At 39.7% G+C, this 15,617-nt stretch overlaps 1 long non-coding RNA gene across 1 annotated transcript; it reads left to right on the forward strand.

Moving 5' to 3' along the window:
* The first annotated feature begins 2,463 nt into the window (after positions 1-2,463).
* LOC134470671 (uncharacterized) lies at positions 2,464-7,802 on the forward strand. Its single transcript, XR_010039717.1, has 3 exons — positions 2,464-3,023; positions 4,533-4,609; positions 7,363-7,802. It is a non-coding gene; the product is annotated as an uncharacterized LOC134470671 (long non-coding RNA).
* The last annotated feature ends 7,815 nt before the right edge of the window (positions 7,803-15,617 follow it).

Consider the following 15,617-nt stretch of genomic DNA (forward strand, 5'->3'; position numbering starts at 1 on the left):
CTTTTCTTGGTTCACATCTTGTTTGGAATAAGAGTAGAAAAAGCTTTTTGTTTTTGTTTTGTTTTTTGGGTCTTTAGAGACAAGATCTCCCTACACAGTTTAGGCTGGCCTTGAGCTCACTTTGTAGCCCAGGATGGCCTCAAATTTGCAACAATCCTCCTGTCTCAGCCTCCTGAGTGCTGGGATTACAGCCATACACCACCACGCCTGGTTCAAGAGTAGAAAATTTCTTACAAAATTAGTTTCCTTTTGCTGTTAAGTGCTGGCTGGTGTGGTGCTTACATGGTATCTACAGCCACTGCTGTATTCCCAGGTACCTTGACACGGTCCCACGCACCCCTCCAACACCACACAGACTCTAGGTCCTTTCTCTATCCACTTCTCAAACCATTTATTGAAACTTAGCAAATTCAAGTCAAATTCAATGAAGTTTAGTCACTGATCTTGTTACTCAACCTCTCCAAATCATTCAACACTCCTGAACATTTCCAGCTTCTAGAAATTCTCCCATATTTGGTTTCTTCCATACTACATGTAACTGTTAGTCATGATATGTCAACTTGACTGGATTAAGAATCACCCAGGGCTGGGGATTCAGCTCAGCAGCACAAGTGCCTGCCTGGCAAGTATCACTGGTACCAAAAAAAAAAAAAAAAAAAAAAAAAAAATCGCCTAGGGGACTAGCACAGCACACTTCTGGGTGTGTCTGGGTACACAATGGAGATGCGCCATTGGGTTGTATGTAGTCCTTGGCCCCTCCCTTTCTGGCACTGTTCCCCTGATCTGCTTTTAGCTGCCATGAACTAAGCTGCTTTGCTATGCTCTGCTTTTCCACCATAACATTCCCACCTTGCTGCCAGCCACCCCTGGACTGAATCTCCTGAAACCGTGAGGCAAATTAAACTTCTCCTCTTTGAACTTGTGGGTTTCAAGTATTATGTCCAGGTGACATTATTATGTCTGCTGACGAACAGACTGCACTTTCCAGTCATCTCTTGGAGTTCAGCCTGCTGCTTTGATTCCTGTGCTAAAACCCATTTTCCCTGTTTTTACCAGGGATTGAACTCAGGACCTCGAACTTGGCAAGCAGGCACCTACCACACTGAGCTAAATCCCGGCCTCTAAAACGCATTTTCTTCCCCATCATTTACAGATTTGTTGCCCCTCTGCCTCTCTCCCACCCTGTCTCCTCAGTTAGTTCCTCCCTCTGAGTCCCAAATATCACCAGATATTTACTTTAACTCCTCAAAGAATATATTTAAATATAATTAGAATAATAATAAACATGACCTTTAATACATTACAGATTTCTAAACCTTTCCAGTTTATAAAATGCTGTTATCCATTTCCTCAGAAAGAACAAATACAACTCCCATTTAACAATTATGGACCTAGAAATTCAACAGTAACCCCTGGCGTAGTGGTGCATACCTATAATCTCAGCACTCGGGAGGCTCACATAGGATTGCTGTGAGTTCAAGGCCAACTTGAACAGCATACTGAAACCCTGTCTCAAAAAAACAAAAAAAAAGTTCAAAAATATAGTCAAGTCCAAACTAATCTTGGCCACAAGCTCACTTTTCTATTTTTCTCATTTCTTATAGTGGCAGAACGTATCTCAATTTCCACCAGAAAAAGGATATATTTTTGTTCCTTCTGTTGCCCCCATCCTGTATTTATGCCCCTAAGTAGTATCAAGTTGTTCTTGTCAGCTTCTCAGGTTTGTATGTGTTAGAATCCACCATGTTATATGCTTGCTCTCTGAGCACGCTAACAATATGGCTACTGTCACCAGACTTGGCTCACTTGCTGCTGCCTCTGGATATTCTGTCCGTTAATCATGTATCATTTTGTGCTTTCAATTTAAGAAAATTTTCATGATGTGAACACATCTAGCCCAAGAGAAAAAAATAAGTTTTCTAAGAACTATTCCATGTTGTTTGACTTCTGAAAGCTTTCACATGAATTGTCTTTTCAGTTAAACAACGTAGTAGTTTCCACCAACCCATTCACTTACTGCCCACTACTATGCACCTACAATATGGGGGTACAAGTACCAAGTTAAAAAAGCCAGTGTGACATGACCTATGCCCCCAGAAAGTAGGATCTAAAGAGAAATGTGTAAGCGAGGCATGGTGGCACATACCTGTAATCCCAGTACTCAGAGGTCAGAGATAAGAAGGTCCTCACAATTTCAAGGCTAAATAACAAGACTGTCTCAAGAAAAGAGAGATGGGGTAACCCATTTTCTAGGCCCCTTTCTGACCCTCTCAGACAGAAACTGTCTTTCACTCAATAAATTCTGTCTACTTTTAACCTCCATTGTTCCTAGAATTCATTCCTCAATTTTAAAAAACATGAACTCAGCAATCTGAACTCTAGCAGGTGGGGAATTTCATCCCACTATGTCATTTGGAGGGGGATAGGTGGCTCAATGTCAAAATCTCTTACCCCTTTAGAATGCATTCTTAAGCACTGGAAGATGTTTGATCCTGGAAAATGTTAAAGAGAACCATTTGATTCCTTTTCTGCGTACTTGTGTGGCCTGTCTACCATCTAAAGCCAAAATGGACTGCAGAGGACCAACTTGGGAAGGACCATACACCGTGATCCTGTCAACTTCTTCAGCTCGCCTGGACTCCTGGAAACATGCAACACATTCAATTCCAGTCCCAGGAACCAGAGACTATCACTGAGTGTATTCATCTGAATACTTCTGCGAACCCATGGAAGACTTAAGGTTCTTCTTCAAGAAAAAAACAGTCTTCAGATAAGTAATCTAAGATGTTACTCTTAGCCCTTTTACTAATCACTACCACTTAAGGGGAAATGCAATTCCTGGATGGCCTATAAACTATACTTTTTTTTTTTTTTTTGTACCAGGAATTATCTTACAACCTTGCGATTGCCAGGCAGGCACTGTGCTGCTGAGCTATACTCTTGGACCTAAACTATACTCTTAACAATCCTGGACATAGTAGAATCTTTTCCAACAATGCCACTGAAGCTTCCTTAAGGCTCGGGTAAGACCCCTATTAAACAAAAATGTGACAGAAAATTTAAAAATGAAAGTCTGATGCTCTGTTAAAACCAGATGTACTCACCCGGCCCATCACATAGTTGGACCATTAGCTTTGGCTCACCACATCAACTGCAACTTAGAGATGGTCCAACCTAACTCAGTTCTCACATATAAACATATTCTATTTGCAAGTACTGTCCAATTGAGATAAGCTAGTCAAGGGCATGTTCAGTTTCAACCACCTCTTCAGCCCTAGTTCCCTCCCTATTTGCTCCCACCTTATGATAAGCAACCCCTTGACTAACCTGCCTGGAGCAAACCTGCCTGACAGTATGTGACTTGATTCATGTACCAATTATATGATGACCTGCTATCAGCTTTTGTATCCCTGCTTACCAAACATATATAAGTTTCTGTTTCACTCTCAGTTGGGACTGGTGGTTGGGACTTGGTCCCTCCAGCCTGCTAGCATAATAAACATTTTCTTTCTTCTTTTCCAAAAAAATTTTTTAAATCCATTATATTTGAAGATAAAAAGAAAGAAAAACAAGAAGAAGAAATACTATAACAAAATTTCAAAGCATGCCAAACAGAGGCAACAATGGCGTATAAATCGCACATTATCATCCCCAAATCATTCACCCAGAGCCCAAGACATCTGCATTCAATATCTGAACAATATCAGCACAAATCTTTCTCTTTGGTGAGTCCAGAGAAATCAGTAGTATAACTATCTTAACTATTTTTATATACATATTCAGATACATGTTTTTTCTTTCAGCTTGTCACACTAATGAAACAATATGATGTTTGCACATGTGTCTTATTTATTTCACTATGAGTAAAACATTTGTTTTCTAACTCCTTGGTACAAAAGGTCTTCCATTTGGTTTGGTATCAAATTTCCACAACAAAAGTAAGCATCCCATCCTAAGGGCCAACGACCATAGATATCAAGATGGCTATTTTCAGATTTGGGGATGATTATCTATGGTTAAGGCTCTCTTATGTTGGAAACAGAAAAATCACTCCTATTCTCATTGGCCTAACACTACTAGACACTTGGAATGGACACCTTCCGAACAATGTATACATATAATAACTTTACAGGCTGAAGACTGCTTTGCAATAAACTGGTTTAATCACCCCAGAATTAGATGGGCAGTACCAATGGCATTCATTGCTCCTGTGGGCCCAATTTATGGCCTTTGCTACCCGCTAAATGGATAGGAAGACATGCATTAGTATTTGCAGGGTTATAAGGCCAAAGTGTGAAAAGTATTGGCAAATCTGCCAACTTGCCCCTCTTATGGCATCCATGGTATCAAGGTTTATGTCTGTGTCCCCCAGGCCTCATAAGTTTGCATTGTGCATTTGTGATGCTTCATTGTCTAGTGCTCGGATTGATGGTGTCAGTGCTACACCCACATAGGGGTGGAGCCAGGATGTGATGTAACGGCAGGAAGAAGGTGTGTCTTGCTCTTTGCTAGTTCCGGCTTACTGTTTGCAGCCGCCATGAGAACTGCAGCCCAGCCATGCCTGCCTGCCTTGGAGCCAACTGAGTGTGGACTGAAACCTCCAAAAACTGTAAGAAATAACCCTTTCTTTTCCCAACTTGGGCTTCAGGTATTTTGTCTCAGCAATGAGCATAAAGTAAATAAGACACATGGTCTAGAAATGGGTTTCACTGGTAGGATCATTTGGCCTCTACCTTCATCCTTTCCCCGGTATTAGAGGATGTCATGCAACATATCAAGGACTTAACTGAGTATACTCTGGGGGCCTTCAATGACACTGTGGCCAGTCTCTCTTCTGAATGAAAAAGTAAAATTAATGAGACAAGCCATCCTCCAAAATCAGGTGGCATTAGACATTCTAACAGCAGCAGAAGGGGGTACTTGTGCAATTATAAAAGCTGAGTGTTATGTGTACATTCCTGATCCTTCTGTTAATGTTTTAAGAGCTGCTCAAGATATTAGATGACAAAATAGCAGGATATATTATAGTAACCCGCTTTGACTTTTCATTACCTTGATTTAAAGCCCTGTATTACTCTCACCATCTGGTTTTTAACTGATGTTCCCCTATTCTGTTTTGCTGGATAGTATCAGGTTCGAAAGTTTAGGCATCAGCTGTGAAGATAATGAGATTCATTATGGCGCCCATTCTTGTTGACTTTTATCTACTTTTGAAGATCTACAATGTCTCCAATGTTTTGGTTTTGTCGGTTTTGTTCTTTACTATTTTGTTCAATTGTATTATAACTAACGATATAGGCAATTCTATTAGAGATAGCGGGAGGCATTATGGTAACCATTGTTGATCACCTTGTATTATGTTTTTACATTATCTATTATGTCCACCCCCTTGACTTGACCGATTCTGTTCTGTTATGTCACATTTGGTTTTACTCTCTTCCAAAAAAGTAATAAGAACCGTGGGAGCAATGAAACCCAAAATGTGTAATAGTCATGGTACAAAAGAGAGGAAAAGAAAGTGCTCCAAACTATATAACTGCATGTATATTTAAGTGTATAAGATAGAAAATGATATCACAGAGTTTTATTGGATCAATGAACAGAACTGTTTGCAGTATCATTGATGGAATGTCCACTTTACAAGCTTTAATTTTGTGACTTGAACAATTATTTCTAAGATGACAATATGTAATCCATTAACTAGTAGGAAATCACTTCATTTTTTTTCTGTAAATCTGTATAACTTGTACCCTTTCCCTGCTTTTTTTTCTTTTCTCCTTAAATAAAATTTAAAAAACAAAACAAAACAAAAAAAAAGATATTAGATGACAGATTAACAACATGTCAGATTCTGAAATTCCCTAGACCTTCTCCTTATCCTCTTTATAGAAAGCTATTACTGGCTCCCCCTGGTGGAAAACTTTGTTGGCTGTATTCCTAATTATCCTATTGATTTTATTATTTGGCCATGCTTACTTGTTTCTGTGGCCCTGTCTCCTCCAAACTTAAAGATGTATATCTAAGCAAAACAAGAACATCTGGAGCCTATCGAGGGCCTTAGATGCACTCTCGGTGAGGTATCTCTGACTGATCAGACTACAACCCTCTTCAGCTGGCAGTCGTCACATCAGTCTTCACCCATTGTCCCCTTACTGCAGTTAGGGGTATTTATTCAGAGAGGGGAATATTACAGGTAGTGAGTGATAAAGCGACTGAACTGCACACCAAGAACCAGAACACACACTGCAAGGTCGACACAAGGGGTTTTAATCAAAGGAAGCAGCAGTGGCATTTTACCCAGCGGACTAGGGCAAGGTGCCCAGAGCAGGGCTGAGCAGGGTTTTACCGACAGTTAAAGTGAGGGAGGATTTGTTTCAGTCATGGGCTGAGAGCTGTGGGTAACTTTTGTACTTTCTGTGTAATGCGTGTTTCTCTGGTTGGCAGCAGGGCTCTCCATTACAGGGAGTATTTCCTTGTTCTTGTGGTTAGGTTCTTGCAACGTGGCAACAGACCTTTTGTCCCTATGTTTGGGCTTTTACAATGGTGGGGGAGGGGAGCAGCTGGTCACTGTTGGCCAGATCTATCAGTTGAGTTGGGTAAAAATATTATATAGGCAGTCAGACAGAGAGGAGCCCCTCAAGAGGTCAGAATATAACTATGGCTGGAGGTCAGGCTTCAAGAAAAAGAAGAGCTGGGTACTTACTCACCGAGGTACTTCCCCTAGGGATGAATGGCAGTGATGCATACTCAAGTAGGTATCAACCACTACTGTGGGTGGAGGACCAAACCTCCTTAACCAACCCCTACCAGGAAAGTCCTTGTCTGCCCCATGTGCACTTGCTACAGGACTTGCTTCCCAGTTTGATCCCCATTTAATCAATATTACCTAAGTGACTATACTTGCTGTACTTATTGGTTGACCAGAGTTTTGTCCCACCTCACACTCCTTCTCTGATTTGTCATTGGATCAATATTATTTAAGCAACTATACTTGTTATAGATTGATTATAGTTCTGTCCCATGTTAAGCCCACCTCACCTCATGACTTTGCTCAATAAACACCCTTGAGAAGTGGGGTTGGTGAGCAACCCACTTTCCAGGCTCCCTTCTGTCCCTCTCAGACAGAAGGTATCTTTTTCTTAATAAATTCTTCCTACTCTTAACCTCCATTGTTCCTAGAATTCATTCCTCCGTTTTAGAGAACATGTACTCAGTGTTTTGGACATCTAGCAGTTTCGGAATTTCATTCACCCACATCAAGAATACAGTAAGCCACAAATTGGGTTCTATACCTGTGCTTTTCACTTATAAATTATACTCCTTCCCTTGGAGCTGATAACCAAAACGCTTGCTTCTCCTCAGTTCAGATAAATACACAGAAGATGCTCACAGAAGTAGGCCTGGAGCCCAGTTTCGTTTCCACAAGGAAGAGGACCCTGAACTGAAGATGGCTGTATTGTCTGTGTTCCTCCTCGCTCTGTTTCCGGTGTCCCATCTGGGAGACAAGCACTGCTGTGTTGTCCAAGAAGCCCACCCGAATCACAGCTCAGGCCCAGTAATAAGTTAGAGGCACATTGGAAAGAATGGCTATTATCAAGAAATCAGTCAGTAACAAATGCTGGCTGGCGTTTGGGGAAAAACGAGCCCTTCTCTATTGTTGGTGGAAATGTAGACTGACACAACCATTGTGGAAATCAGTGTGGAGGTTCCTCAAAAAACTAGTACTAAAGATCCCACACAACCCAGCTATTCCTCTTCCTGGTACAGTATCTTCCTGAATGAATTAAAAGTATTATAACACAGTGATGTACTCATACCCATGTTTATAGCAGCACAGTTGATAATAATCAAATTATGGAAACAGCCCAAATGCCCATCAGCCAATGAATGGATAAATAAGATGTGGTGTTTTTTATGCAATGCAGTACTGCTCTGCTATGAAGAAGGATAAACAAGATATTTCTGGCTAAACAGATGACCCTGATACCATACTCTTAAAGTAAGTCGGACACATGTATAAACACTGCATGGTAGTGCCAGACATCGCAGTCCATGCTGTAATCCCAGCATTCAGGAGGCTGAAGCAGCAGGACTGCTGAGAGTTCAAGGTCAGCCTGGGTTATAAAGTGAGTTCAAGATCAGTCCAAACTGCTTAGTGAGACTCTATCTCAAGAAAAAAAAAAAAAAAGAAAAGAAAAAAGAAAAAGAAAGAAAAGCAAGGGCTGAGATATACCTCAGCAGCACCGCACCTGCCTGGCAAGCACAAAGTCCTGAATGTGATTTCTGGTTAAAAAAGAAAGGAAGGAAAGAAGGAAGGAAGGAAGGAAGGAAGGAAGGAAGGAAAGAAAGAAAGAAAGAGAAAAAGAGAGAGAGAGAGAGAGAGAGAGAGAGAAAGAAAGAAAGAAAGAAAGAAAGAAAGAAAGAAAAAAACCAGTTTCTCTGGTATGAGAAACCAAAAGTGCATAAAGACCAAAATGTACAATAGACATTGTGAAATAGGAAGAAAATGTTCAAATAGGAAGAAGAACTAGGGAGGGGGGATAGGGAAAGGAAGGGAAAAGAAAAAAAATAAGAAAAGGAAAAATTGAAAACAAAGCTTTTGTAAATGAGAGAAAGAGGTGTTGAAGGGAGGGGAGGGGAATGAGGAAAAACAGAATCAAGTTATATCATGATGTATAGCTAGAAATTCCCTATAGTGAATATGCTCACTATGTAAACCTAAAAAGTACCCAAAAACCTAAATAAATAAAATTAGAGGGACAAAGTTTAACAAAAGGAAAACACTTTATTTGTAAAGAGGAAAAGCACCTTGCTAAGAAAGAATCGGGACAGGCAGCTCTGGAAAGATGGAGGATCCACAGGCCCTTTGTTCCCAGCTGTTTTTATAGTGGGGTGTGCAGGACTCCTTTCCCTCCCACTCAGAACTTCCATAACTGGGTTGGCTTCTGCGCACCTCTGTCTAACATCATTTCTTCTGGTGGTCTCTTGGTGCAAATCCCATAACCACTTGATACCTTTCTTTATCAGTTTTTGTTGTATTTTTCTACCTCTGGCTTTGACTTGCTTCCCAGGGGAATCTCTCTAGGCAAGTTTATTTTTAACTTCCTCTAGTAAGGATTAACTAGGAGACCTAAGAAGGTCTCTATTTTATTTTCTCATCTACCAACCCCTGTTCTACATCAGAACTGGGCGTGATCATCCTGTACAGCCTCCCAGAATGCTGGAATTATGAGGATGTCACCATGCCTAGCTAAATGCACTTTTAATGATATTCTAAACTTGGGACAGATTTATTGAGCCCTGGTTGGCCCTGTTACAAGTTGAGAAAGATGTGTACTCCTGTTTTCTTTTGTATCAGGTTATTCCCAGGGTATCAACTCCTGGATAATATCAAGGAGTGGTTGAGAATGAACTGGTAGTCTGAGTTCCCCAGTGTTGGTCAACATATGTGTAGGTGTCTATCCTCTCTAGGCGGCTTCCTAAGAAATGAGCAGTTGGCAGTGAAAAGCATTTTCTCACCTTACAAAGACTTTGCTGGCCAGCCATGGTGGTGCATGCCTATAATCCAGATATAGGGAAAATACTGTAACTCCCAACCTGTTAGAGGTCAGATATGTCAAGTTTGTGTTTCCCAAAATCAAAGAACGGATTTGAAGAAACAATGGAGGTTAAGATTGGAAATGTTTATTGAGAAAGAGCTCCTGACAGACAGGAAAGGACCCAAAATTGGGTTCCCAGTGAGCACACTTTCCAAAGCAAGTTTTATAGAGCAAAATCACAAGGGTCTACAATGTGGGTCAAAACTGATCAACCAATAAGACTGCAAGTGTAAGTGGCTTAGGTATGATTTATCCAATGGGGGAGCAGACCACATAGCAAGTGTACTTGGAAAGAACAAGGACCTTTTCAGCAAGGGGTGGATCAGGAGGTCCTGGTCACTCAGGTGAGTGACTGATGTCTAGACTTTATTGCACTAGATGATACCAATTATAGTATAATCATCTATTTATTATTTATCCCTCAGAAGGCATATAGGCCTGACCATTCCATTTTATCTTGCACTCCGGCCTTCAGCAGATGCACCTCCAGCCACAGTTATAATGTGTTCTCATCTTCTGTACTGACTCACTCAAGGGCCTAGCTCTGACTGATTCTCTATAATATTTCTATTGTTTTTTTGTTTGTTTTTACTAATATTTCTGTCAGGCTTAGTTTTCTATAATAATCCCACCATTTGGGAGGCTGAGGCAGGAGGATCATCATGAGTTTGAGACCAGCCTGAGCTACACAGTGAGTTCAAGGCCAATCTGAACTATATGGTAAGACCTCACCTAAAAAAGCTTTGCTGATCATCAGCCTCCAGCTGAAAGCATAACTTCCCCCACCAGCAACCCCACATAGCCTGGGACTAGCAGGGTAGTAGGATCCTGCCTTCCTCCCATTAGAAATAAATGGCAAGGTTTTAACCAAATACCCAGCCCCACTGAAGAGAAAGCTGATAAAGGCGAAGGCACATGAAAACTGAGGAGGCTGCAGAAGCTGAAAAAGTCGAGGCAGCTGAGACACTGCACCTGCTGGAAGAAGAGGTGGGTGGAGAACCAGCAGTGCAGATAGTGAGGGCCTTCATTAGCAGGGAGGTGGAGCCAAGAACCAGGCCAGGAATGCCTTTCAGATGCCCTACATTAAAGCTACCTCTCTCTTCAGCAAATGATCTAAATGAGAGACCTCATTTAAACTACTTTCCCGTAACAGCTCCTGCTTCCTCTAATTCACTGGCATTTCTAAGTATGTTTTGTTTCCTTTATGTTGCAAACAAGTATCAGACCATGCCTCTTGTCATTCTTTGTAGCTTTCATAGCAGCCCCTGGAGATGCAAACATAGTACATAAAATAATTCACTGTAAATCTTGCTGTGAAAAGTAAATCATTTTAACAGGTGACCATCAGATTCAGGGTACCAGATTAAAATCTAAAATCCTTATGTCAGAGACTTGGCTGTTTTAGGAAGATATTCGAAGTAACTGGCAATTCACCTATGAGACAGAATTCTACAAAATAATCATTTGACAATGTAAGTAAGTCCCTGACTTACAAATGAGTTCTGTTCAGGGAGAACGTTTGTAAGTCAGATTTGTTCATAAGTCTGACAAAGTGAATCTTATACACTGACACAAATACTCAATGTAAAGCATTAAAAAGACCCAAACACATACACACAGATAATGTAAATAACTATTTTTACTTTTAGTTACCTTAAAATGGTGGTACAGTACAGTACAGTATAAACTGGCATGGATGACAAGAAGGGAGTTATCTTATCATCACTTGTGTTTCCATGGTTATTGCTCTGGCTTCCTGGCAGTCCGTCCACATCGCCACTGCTTTTCCAGACATCCTGGGCTCTGACTAAGCTCTGTACTACACACCTCGCCGTGAGCACACAGCAGCACAACTGCAACAATGTCTGGCCGACACCTGAGCCACTTCTGCGACATGTTCCCATCTAAGAATGTTCATGATGCGAGGCCTGTCACATCTGTGAGACTTCATAGCCTGAATGTTCCTAAATTGGCCACTGACTGTAAAATAGCTCCCCTTCCATGACCCTGAAAATTATACCAAATTGAACCCATTTAAGATCCTAGGAGCGCTTATCCCAAACTTAAGGCAAAAGTGGTTCCCAAGTATTTGTCTACAAGGCACATCTGCTCATTAAAGCAAATTAGTGTTTGCTGTCACAGATTTTAGATGACCTTCCAACTGCTAACTATCAGTCCTATCTGGAATGTCAGTAACACAGGCCATGGACTCAGGAGCAGCTGCCCCATATCATTACATCACATTAAATTTTATCTAATAATTTTATAAATTATCTCAATATCATTTTATTTTGTCTTCTTGAGACAGGGTTTCACTATGCAATTCAAGCTGACCTTGAACTCACTTTGTAGCCCAGACTGGCCTCAAACTCACAGCAATCCTGCCTCGGCCTTCCAAATGCTGGGATTACAGGTGTGTGCCACTATGCCTGGTTCAATGTAATTTTATAATTATGAAACTTTATAATTTTCTAAATTACAAGAGCTGGATTATCTGACATGGCCTTATTATGACTTCATAAATTATGTGTGCATCTTTTATAATATACATTTATTCATTATTTTTTTTTCAAATTTTGCATGGGAAGTATGATTCAAGCCAGACTTGCAGGCATGAAATTGTCAGGCCAACACTCTAGGAAGCTGAGGAAGGAGGATCACAAGTTTGAGCACAGCCCGGGCAATTTAGCAAAAACCTGCCTCAAAATATATACATATATTTTTTAAATAAAAGTATAAATAGAGAGTTAGGGATACAGCTCAATCTTAAGGCCCTGGGTTCAATCCTCAGTATCACAAAAAAAAGTACAACATAGTGGCTGTATTTCCAAACAATGTATTGCATACTAGAAAACTGTTAGGACAGTGAAGTTTACTCATCAAACACACACATACAAACTAGTAAAGTATAGAGCTGGGAGTGCAGCTCTATGGTAGAATACTTACTTCTCATGTGGGACCCTCAGTAGATCCTCAGCAATTAGAAAAAATACATAGTAATGAATATATTAGTTTGACTTAGCCACAATGTTTGTATGTATACATGTACATATCATGTTGTATGCTACAAGTATGTACAATTCTCAATTGTCAATTAACAGCAAATAAACAAAAAGAAGCTAGTTAGGAGTGGTGTCCCATGCCTGTAATCCCAGCACTCTAGGAGGCTGAGGCAGGATTTCAAGTGACTTAACAAGACCCTATCTCAAAGCAAAAAATAAAAGTAAAAAGGGTTCAGGTGTAACTCAGTGCAAAAGTCCTGGGGCCACCCTAGTACCACAAAAAATTTAAAAATAAAAAAGGAAGGAATAAATAAAGGATGACAAACAACAAAAAAAGAAATTATGGCCTGATAACTTAATAATTCCACCAACCTGGAAACACGTCACATTTCCAGAAAGAAGAAAAGGACTTGGTTCAAAGGTTCCCAACACAATGATAAATATTTAAGGAAATGCAAGTGCTAGTTACAGTGGTTTGATCATTATACAATGTATCCCTGTATTGAATTATCATGCTGTGTGCCATAAATGTGTATAATTAAAAATAAATGAATAAACTGGTCATAGTGGTACATATCTCTGTAATCTCAGCACTTGGGAGGTTGAAGATGGAAGATCACTGTGTTTGAGGCCAGCCTGAGTTGCAAAGTGAGTTCAAGGACAGTTTGAACTACATAGTGAAATCTTGTCTCAAAAAAACAAAGTGAATAAATAAATAGGCCCAGGTTTTAGCTCAGCGACGTAAGCACCTGTCTGGCAAGTGTGAGTCATGAGTTTGATTCACCATACCAAAAAAAAAAAAGGAAATTAAAAAACTCAATACCAGGGCCAGGGACTAGCTCTCAAGAGGCATAAGCACCTGCCTGCAAGCACGAAGTCATGAGTTGTATCCCTAGTACTCAAAAAACAAAAAACTCAATACCAATTACTTACTTGTAATTCTCTGTTGTTGTTTTGTTCTATGAGACAGTCTCACTGTAATTCAGGGTGGCCTTCAACTTACTATGCAGCCCAGGCCGGCCCCCACCCTCATGTGTCAGCTTCCCAAATGCTGGGATTATAGGGGAGCCCCACCACACTTAGCACTCAACCAGAATTCTTTTTTTCTTTTTTTGAACCAGGAATCGAACTCACGACCTCACACATGCCACACAGGTGCTTGTGCCTCTGAGCACATCCATGATTCTTAACTAGGCAAATTATCCAATCACTGAAGAGCAAAATTGTCTTTACATGTAAGTTCCTATATAATCTTTCCTGTTATTAGAGGATGCTACAGCAAAAAGAAATGAAATAAATAAATAAGGTAAGGGAGGGAGGGAATGAGGAGAAAGCTTAAGCCAAAAATGAGGTAAAACAAGCAATCTAGAAACTACATTGCAACATAGAAGAGAGGCAAACAGAATTTCCAATATTATGTTAAAGGGAAGACCTAGAATGGCAAGTATATAAGAGAGAGAGAGAGAGACACTAGAGTATGCCTGAGGATTCCAGTAGAAACACAGGGAACATGACTTGACAAGTGCAACTAAATAAATTCATCAGCTTACGTAAGACTTAGAAGTTCAAGAAAATTAAGCAAATGAGTGAATGCAATTTTCAACTCCAGAAACAGATAATGTACGAGAAAGGAATGTAATCACCTTAACATTCTTCAGTTAACTATAATTATCACTTACTATCTTTTTTTTTTTTTTTTTTTTGGAAGAGGGTTTCACTGTACAGTTCAGGATGGCCTTGAACTCACTTTGTAACTCAGGCTGGCCTCAAACTCACAGTAATCCTCCTGCCTCAGCCTCCTCAGTGCTGGGATTACAGGCACGTGCCACCCTGCCCAGCCACTTAATGCCCATTAAAAAAAGAAATTTAAATTAAAATAAATAAGAAATCTTGTGTTGAATTCATAGAGGAAGGCAGGGTACAAGAGAGCTCTAGGTTCTTATTGACCGTAACAGAAAGTAAACAATAGTATATAAAACTGATGGATCAGGAATCCATATGTAAGCATATTATTTAGAGGACAAGAATATCAGAAAAAAGAAAAAAGAAAAAAATTGGAAGTTGATGCCTCTGAACAGCTGGGTAATAGTTAGGGTAGGGAAATGCTGGGGGTTAATTTGGTTGCTTTTGGTTTTGCTTTTTTAGTACTATTTTAATGCTGTTCATGTAATAACTTGATAAAAATTAAAAATAATAAGATCTAGTCAAGCATGGTGCTATATGCCTATAATGGCAACACTCTGGGGTGCTGAGGCAGGAGGATCACAAGTTGAACCAAGCTGGGCAATCAAGTGCTGTCCCAAAAATTTTTTTAAATAATTTTTTTAAAAATTTTTAAAATAATTTTTAAAAGGCTGGAAATGTAGCTCAGTGTGAAGTGTCTGGGTTCAATCTCCTGTACCAAAACAAAGTAAAATAATAAATTAGAAGGTTTAAGAGAGTAATACTTCTCATTCAACAACCTATTTAATAATTGTACTTTTGTCCCACTGCTTGGACTTACGAGGAACACAGACAGTAGAGAGGCCTTTAGATTGGTTTCTACTGTGTTTTTTGTTTTTTGTTTTTTTTTTAGTACTGGGAATCAAACTCACAACTTTGTGCTCATCCCCAGCCAAGTACTGTGATTTTTACTATACTGTACAGTACTATAGTTTCATTTCTGTTATACTTTAGAGGTCTGTGTGCAGAAGTTACGCAAATAAAAGCAAAGTCATCAAGAGTTTCCTTTGACTCTTTCATCTGAATACTGTAATGTACATACATACATAATGTACATATAAATGTGCACAATGTACATGCACAATGTAAATATGTAATGTATACTGTGTGTACATAATATGCATAATGAACACACATAATGCAAAATGTCCATAATTTAGTGTATATATTGTACTCACATAACACATATATGTATACTGTACATACAGTATGATATAGAGTGCCTAGTATACGCACCTAATGTATGTAACACACATAACATAAATACATAATATATTCAATGTACCAATATAAC

The sequence above is a fragment of the Cavia porcellus genome, unplaced genomic scaffold (assembly GCF_034190915.1).
Source record: "Cavia porcellus strain 051 isolate PalLab524CR breed Dunkin Hartley unplaced genomic scaffold, mCavPor4.1 scaffold_1, whole genome shotgun sequence".
NCBI classification, from domain to species: domain Eukaryota; kingdom Metazoa; phylum Chordata; class Mammalia; order Rodentia; family Caviidae; genus Cavia; species Cavia porcellus.